Here is a 15,392-nt window from a genome sequence, read left to right as displayed (position 1 = left end):
CCACGGTAGAATTTTAGCCAACTCGACTCTAAGGGTTATCGCCATGATTTTCATCTCACAAATAACACTGCAGTGAACATCCTTATGTAGACTTCTTTGGGTTCATGCATGAATATGAACACAGGCTAAATTAAATTTCTAGAAGCCAAATTTCTGAGTCAGAAGGATGTGTACTTGTAATTTTTACTCATTGTTCTCAGATTCCTCTCCAGAGGGGTTCCACCAGTTTATAATGCCAGCCATAAATACCTCGTCAGAGTACAGTGTCAAAAGTTTGAATTTTTGCCAATATTTCAGATTTTAAAATGCCCTATTTGTTACACTTTTATTTTTGATTTCACCTATTCTGCTTGAAGTGGAGCATTTTCTCAAATGTTTCAGCACTGTGTATTTTTTAGGATTCGGTAAACTTTTTCTTAAATGTCCACGTAAGAAGGATTTTAATCTTTGGTGCCCCAAGACTCAACTCTGAGACTACTATGCAGGTACTTACACCATTCATGAGGTAACCATTTAAAACTATAAAAACCACTGAGTTCTGTGGCCATAGAAACACATGTGACAGACAAGGGAAGAAATCCCATTTGTCTATTTTGGCTTTTGTTGCCATTACTTTTGGTGTTTTAGTCATGAAGTCCTTGCTTATGCCTATGTCCTGAGTGGTATTACGCAGGTTTTCTTCTAGGGTTTTCATGGTTTTCGGTCTAACGAGTCAGAAGACAGGTGACTTCTGCATCAATATTTTTATGTACAAATAGGAAACTTCTCAATGGTTGCAAAAAAGTGCAAGGGAAGGGAAGGCCTATAGAAGGTGGTCCCTGGTTTGCAGAGTCATTTGAAATTCAGAAAGTCCACCAGCATATTTTCTAGGAGGAGTCTCTTCAACGGCAACCCTGTATTTCACCTCCCATAGTGACCTGGGTCTTTATATATATGTGCGTGTATATATATGTATATATATATGAACATATGTGTATCATCTATTTGATTGGATCTTAGGTCTGCCCAAGGCAGCCCTGTGTCACAATCTCATTACTTTTATTTCTATCCATTTGCTTTGAGTTTTGGGAGAGCTTTAGTATATGAGGCATACACTCCCCCAAGGAGGCAACACAGAGGAAGAAGGAGGGGCAAATGGGCAAGGCAGCTTGTACCAAGTCACGAATAATCCAGCACAGGCTCAGAGAAAAAAGTCCTAAGATGAGCCTTGTATCTGAAACCAAAACATACAAGATCATTAAAGTTCTGGGGATTATAACAGATAAGTAAATGAAGTTTAAGTTTTAAATGTATTGGACATTTATATAAAGCATGAAGACTGTAAAATTCAGAATGTGACAAGGGAATAAAGAATTTGAGATTTTAAGATGTAAAGACCCCAAAGCAAGTTTCCAGGAAAAGTGTTTATGCCCCAAATTATTATTTTCTGTAGAAGTCTTTTTTTCCCTTTTCTTAGGTATGAGGAAACCTCTCATGGAACATTCTTTTTTTTCCACTGTCAAGAACAATGTGACCCCACAAAGGAATTCTAACATTAAGTAGAAGACAATTGCACTTTTTTGTAACCATTGAGAAGTTTCCTATTTGTACATAAAAATATTGATGCAGAAATCCCCTGTCTTCTGACTTGTTAGACCGAAAACCATGAAAACCCTAGAAGAAAACCTAGGTAATACCATTCAGGACATAGGCATAAGCAAGGACTTCATGACTAAAACACCAAAAGTAATGGCAACAAAAGCCAAAATAGACAAATGGGATCTAATTAAACTAAAGAGCTTCTGCACAGCAAAAGAAACTACCATCAGAGTGAACAGGCAACCGAAAGAATGGGAGAAAATTTTTGCAATCTACTCATCTGATAAAGGGATAATATCCAGAATCTACAAAGAACTTCAACAAATTTACAAGATAAATTAAACAACCCCATCCAAAAGTGGGCGAAGGATATGAATAGACTCTTCTCAAAAGCAGACATTTATGCAGCCAACAGACACATGAAAAAATGCTCATCGTCACTGGTCATCAGAGAAATGCAAATCAAAACCACAATGAGATACCAACTCACACCAGTTGGAACGGTGATCATTAAAAAGTCAGGAAACAACAGGTGCTGGAGAGGATGTGGAGAAACAGGAACACTTTTACACTGTTGGTGCGAGTGTAAACTAGTTCAACCATTGTGGAACACAGTGTGGTGATTCCTCAAGGATCTAGAACTAGAAATACCCTTTGACCCAGCCATCCCATTACTGGGGATATACTCCAAGGATTATAAATCATATACTATAAAGACATATGCACATGTATGTTTATTGTGGCACTATTCACAATAGCAAAGACTTGGAACCAACCCAAATGTCCATCAATGATAGACTGGATTAAGAAAATGTGGCACATATACACCACAGAATACTATACAGCCATAAAAAAGGATGAGCTCATGTCCTTTGCAGGGACATGGATGAAGCTGGAAACCATCATTCTGAGCAAACTATCCCAAGGACAGAAAACCAAACACTGCATGTTCTCACTCAGAGGTGGGAATTGAACAATGAGAACACTTGGACATGGGGCAGGGAACATCACACACCGGGGCCTGTCATGGGGCTGGTGGGGAGAGGGGAGGGATAGCATTAAGAGAAATACCTAATGTAAATGAAAAGTTAATGGGTGCAGCACACCAACATGGCACATGTATACACATGTAACAAACCTGCACATTGTACACATGTACCCTAGAACTTAAAGAATAAAAAAGATAAAAAATAAATAAAAATTAAAAAAATATATATTGAGGCTTAATTCTAAAATTGGAATTAGTAGTTTCATATCCATACAAGTGATTAATTTTCTTTGGACTAAACCATTTCTGTTTATGATTCATCATCGTTAACTTGGATGTATTCTACCCTGAAAACAATTCAACTTTTGGTATATTTTGTTTTGTTTTCTGTATCAGCTATAGCTCTTTTCTAAACACTGACAGAGATATTCCATACCTACTGATTATTAAATTTAATTTCATGGGCATTTGGATTACTAAATTATTTCAAGAATGCACAGACGGGACTTCCCCGCATTGAACTCACAAATGTTGCTGATGCTGACTCATGCTTTTCTTTCAATCTTGGCAAATAAAGTAGCCATTTTATTTTCTAGACACCCAGATGATAGCAACAGAGAGAAGGAGAAACTCCCCAAAGCTGTTATCCTTTAAATCCTCAGGATGAATCACACCTGGAGAATCACTCACACTTGATTTACATTTTATACAAATGAGAGTTGGGTCTTAAGAGTTGATGCTGAGTTAGTGAAGGACTTGCGCTGTTGGGATGGGGTGAATGTGTTTTACAAGCGAGGAAGACATGCATTTTTGGAGTCTATAGGTTAGGGGATTATTGACTAAATTGTGTCCCCAAAATTTGTACAATGAAACTCTAACACACAGTGTGTGACTGAGTTTGGGGATAGGATATTTAAAGAGAGAAGTGAAACTGAGGTCATGAGAGTGGCTTGTTATCCAATCTGGCTGGTTTCCTCCTAAGAAAAGAAATTTGCACACACAGAAATGAGACAACAGAGATAAGTGTGCAGAGGGAAGATCACGTTAGGACACAGCACGGAGGTAGTGACCTGCAAGCCAAGGAGAGAGACCTCAGGGAAAACCAAACCCACCAACACCTTTATCTTGACTCCCCAGCTTCAGAACTGTGAGAAAATGTCTGCTCTTTAGGCCAGAAGGTCTTTGGTATCTCATTAAGGAAGCACTAGCAAATGAAAACAAAACGGACCCCAAAGACCTTGGGAGATGGAGCAGGGTGCAGGAGGCAGGGTAGGGAGGGGCTGGAAGTTTAGGCTCTGATGTGCATCTCCTGGATGGAATCTGGACTCCACTCAGTACTGTTTTGGGGAGACTTGGGAAAACATTTAACCTCCCATTACTGATTTCCTAATAAACACTGGGCCTTGAGCACTGGGCTTGGCATCATCCTATTCCATGTTATGGAAGTTTTCTTGAGGTAATGTTTGTAAAACAATCACCAAGGCATCTGGCATATATTAAGGGTTCATACATAGTCATTGTGATTTAGTTATTTATAGAAAATTGCATTCATTCTATGGGCACCAGGGGGCACCGTGAACCTTGGTCTGGGGACCCTAATGAGTCCAAGTTCCCCTGTGGTTCTCAAGTGCACAGGGCCTAACTGTTGCTTCCTTTGAAACTCCTTCTATTGGGTAAAATTCTGAAACCCACCTGGCCCTTCTGATCTTGAGAAATTACCCAAAGAAGGCCCTCAGGCTCAGGGCTCAGACAAGAACTGGGGCAAATATTTTAGGGAATGGAGAACAGATTTGCATCCACTACTCACCAGAGCCACCTAACAAAGACACAAAGATAACGGAAGTAAATTTGCATGAAGAGACTCCTCTTCCTATAATAAGAGAGACCTGGGGGTCCTTCCCCACCTGTGGGCTCGGAGGCAGACCTCTGGGGCATCTCCACCATGGTCTGGACCCCTCCCCTGCTCACCCTCCTCACTCTCTGCACATGTGCTGCCTCCCAGGGCTCAGCCCCTATGGAACCAGGGATCATCCTAGCCCTGAGCTTCAGTTCAGCATAGGGAGTGAAGCAGAGTGTGGGGCTCTGGGAATAAGATTGTCATCCTCAGACACCTCTCCTGTCCTCTCTTGCAGGCTCTGTGGTTTCCTCTCAGCTGACTGAGGAGCCTGCAGTGTCTGCGGCCTTGGGACAGACGGCCAGAATCACCTGCCAGGGAGATGGCATAGGAACCTATTATGCAAAATGGTACGAGTAGAAGCCTTGGTACCAGAAGCCCTGTGCTGATCATCTGTGGTAACAACAACCAGCCCTCAGAATCGCAGACCGATTCTCTGGCTCCAAATCAGGGAACACAGCCACTCTGACCATCTCCGGGACTCAGATTGAAGACAAGGCTGTTACTGACAATCACCAGACAGCAGTGGTACTCATCCCACAGTGACACAGGCAGATGAGGAAATGAGACAACTACCCTTTTTCTGTCTGTGTCACCCTCTTACTCCAGCCCCAGCAGGATTGCGGACACAGCCGTGAGCAGGTCTGTCCCAGTTCGCCTGGATCTGAGCCCTCCAGGCTACCCTTTTCTCCAGCCCTCCAGGCAGGCTCTGCAGAGGGTGGGTCAGGAGAGGACTTGGGGCTGGCAGGACCAGGTTGTCCTGGTGGTGTCTGGAATGGGAGTGTCTTGACTCAAGATGACCTAAGTGGAAGGACAGGAAGAGACAGCCATTGAGTGGTCATGGTCCCTGGATTTCCTCGTATGTGGTGACTGAACCTTCGTCAGTACCTCTACTCTGTGGCCCAAATGCCCTGATTATTTTTCTGAACTGCCTATGTTTCACTGAGACCCTCAAGCCCCAGCTTCACAGCATCCTGATGTTCTGAACAGGGAAACTTTTCACAGTGAGCACTGAGAATCCCTTAGATCCCCTTTTCAGGGCTCACCCACCCTCCATCCACCCACGGCTGCAGGGAGGACCTGGATTCTACAGCTGTTTCCCCACTGGAAAATGCCATTGAGTTCAAAGAATGGCTTCATACAAGAATGTGCCCCCTTCAGAATACAGTTCAGCGGCAATGACTGCCTGATGCCTCGATCCCAAAATCATGTCTTAACCTAGGATGTCCTTAAAGTGCCTTCTAGCTTAGCACTCAATTGTCACACATTCTCTCATTCCTCCCACACGTCTTTCCTGGGAGGATATCATGAACCCCTACTGCACGGAATTCTCCCTCTCAGAGTAGGATTCCAGGGAACTCAAAAACTAAAAAACAAACCAAACCAGTCTAGAGGTAAGAGTATTGAAGAAGAGAGAATTATACAGAGAGAGAACTCTGAAGTCTGCAAATACTCATGCACTGATTTACGCTTGCGTGTGAAGAAACTCCCTTTGAAAGAGAAAAAAAAACACCCAAAGACACTTGAGGGAACACTCTTCAGAGGACACACACACACACGCGCGCACACACACACACACACACACACACACTACAGTCAAAGAAAGAGAAAAGGCCCCAGGTGAGGGGCATCAAGTTGACTCATCAGAAGAGCTTTGCCTCAGTACTGGGGAAAATGTCACATAAGACTGCTTGGTTCTCTACTAAGACAGTGTAAAAGCAAGGTAAGTTCAAACAGTTTTCAAATATTTTTTACTGGATTCAAAAAAAATTGAGAAAGAAATGCAAAATATATTCTGAATCCAACAAGGACAAACGTACACAGTAGGCATCCCATCAACATTTTCTGCAAAGAAATAAACAATAACAAAAAAATATGCTACAAGAAACAAAAAGAAATTAATCCAAAGTAGTCTTGAAATTTGACAGATGATAAACTTTGCAGGCAGGAGCACAACAGCAATTCTTGTTACTATATTCTACTTGATTATGAGGGTAGAAGATGGATTTACCAGGTTAAGCAGAGATATAAGACATAAAGACCCAAGTTAAACTTTAAGAAATGATGCCTAAAATGTCCCTGATAAAAAATAGACTGAATGAGCTTGATTACAGAGTAGATGCTATGAACGAATAGATGAGTGAACTTAATGATGTGGCAATGGAAGCTATCCCCGAAAAAAATCACCAAAAAAAGAAAAGATGAGAAAAGTAAACGGAGTATATGTGAGTTTTTGGACATTATCAAATTGGCATAATGGTATAATTAGAGGCACAAAAGGAGATAAGATTGGTGTGGTGAGAGGGAAGGCAGAAAAACAATTTAAATAGTGACCCGAGTGTTCCAAGTTTGGTTAAAAATGCAAACCCACTATCCAAGAAGTTGAACAAATCCCAAACAGACAGGCACGCACACACACACACACACACACACACACACAGAGAAAAAAACACACATAAAACAACACTCACCGTATTGAAATTGGGGGAAAAAAATCTGTGATGATGAAATACTCTTAAAATTAGCCAGAGAGAAAAGACGTGTTAGATTCAGGTGAACAGCATAATGATAAAAGCAGATTTCGTATTAGAAGCAATGCGGCCGGGCGCCGTGGCTCATGCCTGTAATCCCAGCACTTTGGGAGGCCCAGGTGGGCGGATCACGAAGTCAAGAGATCGAGACCACCCAGGTGAACACACCGTCTCTACTAAAAATACGAAAAATTAGCCGGGCGTGGTGGCGAGCGCCTGTAGTCTCAGCTACTGGTAAGGCTGAAGCAGGAGAATGGCGTGAACCCGGGAGGCAGTGCTTGCAGTGAGCCAAGATCGCGCCACTGTACCCCAGCCTGGGCGACAGAGTGAGACCATCTCTAAAAAAAAAAAAAAAAAAAAAAAAAAAAAACAGCAATGCAAACAGGAGGCAGTGGAGCTATATTTATATAACACTAAGAGAAACAACTTTTTATTCAAAAATATTGAATAGAAAGAAAAGCTGGAGGCATCACACTACCTGATTTCAAAATATACTACAAAATATACCATAAATCCATAGTAACTGCAAATCTATAGTATATCAAAACAGCATGGCACTGCCAAAAAAAAGGGGCAGGGGAGAGACAGAAACAGACAAATGACAGACATAAACAAATCAAACAGAATAGAGAACTCAGAAATAATTTCACGCATTTACAGTCACCTCATTTTTTAACCTAGGCATCAAGAATACACCTTCCGGAAGGACAATCTCTTCAATAAACTGTGCTAGGAAACACCCAACACCCACATGTAGAAGAATAAATCTAGACCGTTATCTCATCATATACAAAAATCAACTCAAAATAAAGATTTAAATGTAGGACTTGAAACTATGAAACTATACTAGAGAAGAAAACATAGAATAAATACTTAATGAAATTGGCTAGGACAAGGAATTTTCAAATAGACATCAAAAGTGCAAGCAACAAAAGCAAAAATAGACAAATATAATTACATTAAGCTTAAAAGCTTCTGCAAAGCAGAAGAAGCAATCAGCAGAACGAAGAAACAATCCAGAGAGTGGAAGAAAATATTAGCAAACTATACATCAGGCAAGCAGTTAATACACAAAATAAAGAAAACAAGACTACTCAAAAGCAAAAACACAAATAATCTAATTTAAAAATCAGAAAAAGATCTACCCAAAACCTTTGTCTCCCACCATTATTTCCCCCAACTTCTTTTCCCGACTGCCTTCCCCTCCCTGTGACCACTTTTTCCTTTCACCATCTACCCTAACACTTTTTCCCCACCACTTCTCCCCCAGCACCTTTTCACAAAGCCCTTCTCTACTCCCACTCATCATCCTTTTCCCCACCATCTTTCCCCTCTCCCTGGCCACCCTCTTTCCCCTCTCGCGCTCTCATCACCCTCTTTTGCTCCTCTATCTACCCCAAAACATTTTCCCCTGTCTTTTCCCAAAGCCTTCTCCCCGCTCCTGCTCCTCACCACCCTCTTTTCCCCCGCTCCATCTACCCAAATACTTATTTTCCCACCATCTTATCCCCACCTGGTCTACAGCGCGTTCTCCTGCTTGCCATCCTTTTTTCTCTTTAGTACTCACCACCCTCTTTACCCTTCCATCTACCCCAAAACTATTTTCTCTCCTCCTACCACTTCAGCTGTGCTGCCGTCGCCGTGGCCTCCACCAACCGCAGGGAGGAGAGGTGCGCTGTCACAGGCCCCAGCCTCCAACGTGGGGCACTTAGCTCTCCCATCTCCTCCTCTAGCCGGACAGGAGCAGCTCCCGCTGCCGGCGGCCCCCCAGCGCTCCCACGGGGCTGCGGTCTCGGTCACCTCCACCTACCACAGCGAGGCGAGGCAAGAGGAGAGCCACAGTGCTACTGGCTCCAGCCTCCGGCCTCCGGCCTCCAGCATGTAGTAAGTGGCTTCCTAAGCTAGCACAGAACAGCTGTAGACACACACACAGAAAACCCTGGACTGACCTGACTGCCCGCCTCAGCATGCCTTATATACTGAGGTTAGGCAATGTGGGTTCCTGGACTACATGTTCTGATTGGATGAGAGAAAACCTGTAGGCCTACTCTGATTGGACTTTATTGTGATGTTCTGATTGGATGAGAGCAAGTATTAAAACAACCAATCAGAGCATGAAAATAAAGTCCAATCAGAGTAGGCCTAGAGGTTTGTCTCTCATCCAATCAGAACATGTAGTCCAGGACCACCAAACCATTGCCTGCCCTCAGTATATAAAGCATGCTGCAGCGAGCAGTCAGGCATCTCCAGGATTTTCTGTTTGGGTGAGCTGCGGTGTTGCGTTCTGGCTTAGGAAGCCACCTACTACACGCTGGAGGCCGGAGGCCAGAGCTCACGGCTCTGTGGCTCTTTTCTCGCCTCGCTGTGGTAGATGGTGGAGACTGAGACCGCCGCCCCGCAAGAGCGGTAGGAGGGCCGCCGGCAGCGGGAGCTGTTCCTGTCCGGCTAGAGGTCGGGAAGATGGGAGAGCTACGTGCCACACGTTGGAGGCTGGGCCCTGTGACATCGCACCTCTCCTCGTTGTGGTTGGTGGCGGCCACGGAGACGGCAGCAGCAGCTGTAAGTGGTAGGGGGGGAGAAAATAGTTTTGGGGTAGATGGAGGGTTAAAGAGGGTGGTGAGTGCCAAATGGAAAAAGGATGGCAAGCAGGAGAAGGCGTTGCAGACAGAGTGGGGAAAAGATGGTGGGAAAATAAGTTTTGGGGTAGATGGAGGGGGAAAAGTGGGTGGTGAGCAGCAGGAGTGGTGGGGAGAAGGCTTTGGGAAACGCGGGGGAAAATGTGTTTGGGTAGATGGAGGAGGAAAACGGGAATGAGAGCACATAGGGTGAAAGAGGGTGGCCGCGGAGAGGGGAAAAGATGGTGGGGAAAAGGGTGGTGAGCGGGAGAGTAGAGAGGGCTTTGCGGAAAAGTGGGGAAACAGTTCGGGGGTAGATGGAGAAAGAAAAAGGGGTGGCAAGAGGGAGGGGGCCGAAGGCAATTGGGAAAAGAAGTTGGGGAAATGGGGGGGGACACAGGTTTTTGGTAGATTTTTTCTGATTTTTAAATTAGATTATTTGTATTTTTGCTTTTAAGTAGTGTTTCTATATTTTATTAACCGCTTGCCTGTTGTATGGTTTGCAAGTACTTTCTTCGATTATCTGGATTGTTTGTGCGTTGTATTGACTGCTTCCTCTGCTTTGCAGAAGCTTTTAAGCTTAATGATTTGTCTATTTTTGCTTTTGTTGCTTGTAGTTTTGATGTTTGTTTGAAAATTCCTTGTCCTCACCAATTTCATTAAGCATTTATCCTTTTTTTCTTCTCTGGTAGTGTCATATAGTTTCAGGTCCTACATTTAAATCTTCATTTTGAGTTGGTTTTTGTGTATGATAATTGTCTAGATTTATTTTACATGTGGGTGTTGAGTGTTTTCTAGCGCAGTTTATTGAAGAGATTGCTCTTCCGGAAGGTGTGTTGTTGATGTGTAGGTTAAAAATGAGTTGATTGTAAATGCGTGAATTTGAGTTCTTTATTCTGTTTGATTTATGTCTATCATTTGTCTCTGTCTCTCCCCTGCCCCTTTTTTTGACAGTGCCATGCTGTTTTGATATTACACTATAGATTTGCAGTTATTATGGATTTATAGTATATCTTGTAGCGTATTTTGAAATCAGCTAGTGTGATGCCTCCAGCTTTTCTTTTTATTCAAGATTATTTTTGTATCTGAGGTGTTTTGCATTACCATGTGAATTTTACAATAGTTTTTTTTTTATTTCTATGAACAAAGTCTTCGTAATTTAACGTGAATTGCATTGATTCTGTAGATCACATTGAGTGTTGATAGAGATATTTTAACACTATTCTTCTAGTGTATGGACGTGGGATATTTTTCCGTTTGTGTCTACTTTAATGTCTTTGATCTATGGTTTTTTTGTTTTTGTTTTGAGACGGAGTCTCGCTCAGTCGCCCAGGCTAGAGTGCAGTGGCGCGATCTCGGCTCACTGTAAGCTCCGCCTCCCGGGTTCACGCCATTCTCCTGCCTCAGCTTCCCGAGTAGCTGGGACTACAGGCGCCTGCCACCACGCCAGGCTAATTTTTTGTATTTTTAGTAGAGATGGGGTTTCACCGTGTTAGCCAGGATGGTCTCGATCTCCTGACCTCGTGATCCGCCCGTCGCGGCCTCCCAAAGTGCTGGGATTACAGGCGTGAGCCACCGTGCCTGGCCTGATCTATGTTTTATAGTTGTCATTGTAGGAGCTTTCACCTTTTTGGTTAAGTTTATCCCTAGGTATCATTGGTTTTTTTTGTTTCGTTTTTTTGTTTTTGTTTTTGTTTTTTTTTTTTTTTTGGAGGGGGTGGGTAGTTACTGTAATGAAACAGCTTTCTTGATTTCTTTCGTATGTGTTTCACTATTGCTGTGTGTGCTACTCATTTTTGTATATTGATGTTGTATCTTACAACTTTACTAAATTTATTTCTTGTAGGTTTTTTTGTGGAATTTTTAGAGTTCTCTATGTATATATGATCATGTCACCTGCAAACATAGACAATATGACTTTTTTTCCCAGTTTGGATGGGTTTGATTGCATTCTCCTGTCTAATTGCTCCAGCTGGGGCTCCCAGTACCATGATGAATCAAAGTGGTGAAAGTAGCCACACTTGTTCAAGATCTTAGAGGAAGAGCTTTTAACTTTTCCCCCTTGATTACGATGTTAGTTCTGAGTTTGCCATATATGGCCTTTATTGTGCTATGTTCCTTTTGTACTCATTTTGAGTTTTTATCATGAAAGAATGTTGAATTTTATTTTTTTCAGCATCTACTGACATGATTATATGGTTTTTGTTCTTGATTCACTGAATGTGATGTATGACATTTATTTTTGTTTATTGAATCATTCTCATATTCCTCCGATGAATCCCCAGGTATTTGGTTGAGGATTTTTTGAATCTCTGCTCACCAGAGTTATTTGCCTGTGGTTTTCTTTCTGTGCCGTGTCCTGGTCTGGTTTTTGTAGCAGGGTAATGCTGACCTCATAGAACAAGTTTAGAATTACTCCTTCCTCTTCATTTTTTGGGGAATAGTTTGAGTAAAATTGGCATTACGTTTTTAAAAAATGTTTGGTAGAATTCAGTAAAACCATAATTCTTGTGTTTTTCTTTGATGGGAGATTTTTATTACTGCTTTAAAAATTGCATTGCATTACTTTATTAGTCTGTTCAGGTTTTTTGTTATTCCAGCTTGTGAAATTGCTGTTTTCAGAAATGCTTTCATATCTCCTAGGTTTTTCAATTTGTTTGTATGTAGGTGTTTTTAGTAATCTCTTACGATCCTTTGTGTTTCTGTGTGATCAATTGTAATGTCTCCTTTTTCATCTATGATTTTACTGCAGTTTTCTTTCTCTTTTTCCTAGGCTCATTATACCTTGTCAATTTTGATTTTTTTTTTCTCCAAAAATACCGCAGCTCTTTGTTCCTTTGTCTTTTTGTAATTTTTTAGTTTCTATTTTTAAAATTTCTTCTCTAATCTTTATGCTTTGTTTTTTCCTACTAATTTTAGCGTTTGATTTTTCTTGCTTTTCTCATTACTTGAAGTGTACTATCAGGTTGGCTATTTGAGATCTTTCTACTTTTCTGATTAGGCGTTTATAGCTATGCACTTTGCCTTTTAAAACTGCTTTTGCCGCATCCCACAGGTTTTACATTGTGTTTTTATTGTTTAATTAATTTCCCTTACTCGTTTCAATGAATTTTTAATTTTTTCATTTATTGTTCATGAGCAAGTATATTAATTTTCATATATTTGTACAGTTTTTAAAGTTACTGCTGTTACAGATTTCTAGTAGTATTACGCTGTGGTCAAAAAAGATACTTGATATGATTTCAGTTTTTAAAAATGTGCCGTTACTTGCTTTTTGTCCTAACACACAGCCTATCCTGGAGAATAATCTATGTGCTACTGAGTAAAATGTGCATTGTGTAGTTGTGGAGTCATGCAAACCTGTGTAAATTTCTGTTAGATCCATTTGATATAGAGTACAGCTTATCTGATGATTTTTTGTTGTCTGGATGATCTGCCCATTGACCATAGTGGTGTGTTGATCATAGTGGGGTATTGAGGTAGGTCTTCCATTATTATTATTATTATTTTGTTTTTATTTTTTATTTTTTGAAATGGAGTTTCACTCTTGTTGCCCAGTCTGGAGTGCAATGGCGCGATCTCAGCTCACTGCAATGTTCGCCTCCTGGGTTCAAGCGATTCTTCTGCCTCAGCCTCCACAGTAACTGGTATTACAGGCATGTTCCACCGTGCCCTGCTAATTTTTTGTATTTTTAAGAGACTGGGTTTCTCCGTGTTGGTCAGGCTGGCCTCGAACTCCCGACCTCAGGTGATGCACCCGCCTCAACCTCCCAAAATGCTGGAATTACAGGCGTGAGCCACCGTGCCCGGCCGGAGTCTTAAAAAGTTTAATACATGGAAGCAGGGTAGTAGAATGGTGGTTACCAGAGACAGGGAGGTGGGAGAAAAGGAGATCTGTAGGTCAAAAGTACAAAGTTGCAGTTATGTGATTATAGTTAATACTGTATACTGGAAATTTGCAAAGTGAGTATATTTCAGATGCTGTTTAACTATATGAGAAGATAGATGAGTTCATTAGTTTGACTGTAGTAATTAACTGTGTATATATGTATATATACAAATACAGATGAAGGTTTTAATATATATGAATCAAAACAGGCTGTCCACTTAAATATATTCGATTTTATTTTAAAAATAAAAATATGAAAGAAAAAAAAGCATGCATATAGTCAGTCTTAAGCTCAATTACCGATATAAATAACTGCACTGCTAATCAGAACAGTGAATTAAATGTGAGTTATGTTTGTTTATATTGTAACCTTTCCTTTTATTTTCATACGTTTTCTTTTTACAATTTTGAAAATATTTAATGAGTTCACAGTGCAACTATGTATTAAACATGCTCAACATATTTTAGAAGTGGTGAATGTCACAAGTTTTAGGTCATAGTCACTGTAAGAATGTTCCCTTGGGAAGTGTTACTTCTGTTGGTTTGTGTTTTAAAGCATTCACCACCACCAAGAGATAGCCTGGGTTTTTCTCATCTTCACCCACCATAAATAATGTTATAATGAGTGCCTTTGAGCATATATCACTATGAGCAATTAAGCATACTTCTGACAGCTTCTGAGATTTGGAATTGCTGATCCAAAATCAATAAGCATGTTAAAATATGACTTTTTTTTTCTTTTCTTTTCTTTTTTTTTGAGATGGAGTCTCACTCTGTCATCCAAGCTGAAGTGCAGTGGTGCAATCTTGGCTCACTGCATCTTCCGCCTCCCAGGCTCAAGCGGTTCTCCTGCCTTAGCTTCCCAAGTAGCTAGGATTATAGGTATGTGCCACCACGCCCGGCTAATTTTTATATTTTTAGTAGAGACGGTTTCACCATGTTGGCCAGGCTGGTGTCGAACTACTGACCTCGGGTAATCCACCCGCCTCGGCCTCCCAAAGTGCTGGGATTACAGGCGTGAGCCACTGCGCCCGGCAAAAATCATGTTTTCATTAATTTTATGTAATAGTACCAGTACCAGTTTTCCCACACTTCACACTACAATTAGATACTATAAATTTCATTAGTTCTTGTCTATATATGCAGGCCATAAAATCATCTCATTGCTCTTTCAATTTGAAGTTTCTGATTACTGTAATTCCAAATTTACCGTGTCACGTTTATTGTATAGTTTATATTACATTTTGTGAATGCTACTTTCAGTCTCCTTTACTATGAGTAAATGGAATATGTGTGGAAACATTCGGTTTTATATAAAAGTATCTTTCCTTGTACAAGATCTGTTTGAATTAGGCAAGAAAAATATCACATTCACCCAAACTGTACAATGTCTGTGTCCGTTTCACCCTAGCAATGCAATGTGACTAGAATCACACTCGTATCTGTCATGACAGACTAATGCCTTATGTACAGCAATCATTCATTTTGCATTGAAAAATCATTTTTTATTTTTTCAGCTACATGTGGTCAATTACTTCTTTTTATGTTGCATACCTTCCTATTGCATTGAGGGGTCTTTTATTTTTCAATAGTTTTGGGATACAGGTGGTTTTTGGTTACATGAGTAAGTTCTGTAGTGGTGATTGCTGAGATTTTAGTGCACCCGTTCCTGACTGGTATACACAGCACTCACAATATGTACTCTTTTATTCCTCACCCCCTCCCACCCTTCCCTCCGGGTTCTCAAAGTCCCTTACATCATTCTAAGCCTCTGCATCCTCACAGCTTAGCTTCCACTTACAAGTGAGAACATATGATACTTGGTTTTCCACTCCTGAGTTTACTTCACTTAGAATAATGGCCTCCGGCTACCGCCAGCAAGTTGCTACAAAGGCTA

General features: G+C 41.2%; 1 long non-coding RNA gene and 1 gene segment (V, D, J or C); one reads left to right on the top strand and one right to left on the bottom strand.

Moving 5' to 3' along the window:
- Window positions 1–8,914, bottom strand: part of LOC140709137 (uncharacterized) — a 115,727-nt gene extending 106,813 nt beyond the window's left edge. Inside the window, exon 1 of the long non-coding RNA XR_012089529.1 lies at window positions 8,609–8,914. This is a non-coding gene — a long non-coding RNA (uncharacterized lncRNA). The remainder of the gene's footprint in view (window positions 1–8,608) is intronic.
- Window positions 1–15,392, top strand: part of LOC119618181 (immunoglobulin lambda-1 light chain-like) — a 384,505-nt gene that overhangs the window by 242,956 nt on the left and 126,157 nt on the right.

The sequence above is a fragment of the Chlorocebus sabaeus genome, chromosome 19, assembly GCF_047675955.1.
Source record: "Chlorocebus sabaeus isolate Y175 chromosome 19, mChlSab1.0.hap1, whole genome shotgun sequence".
Classification (NCBI taxonomy): Eukaryota; Metazoa; Chordata; class Mammalia; order Primates; family Cercopithecidae; genus Chlorocebus; species Chlorocebus sabaeus.
The sequence above is the reverse complement of the archived record's forward strand: the minus strand, read 5'-3'. Positions and strand labels throughout refer to the sequence as shown.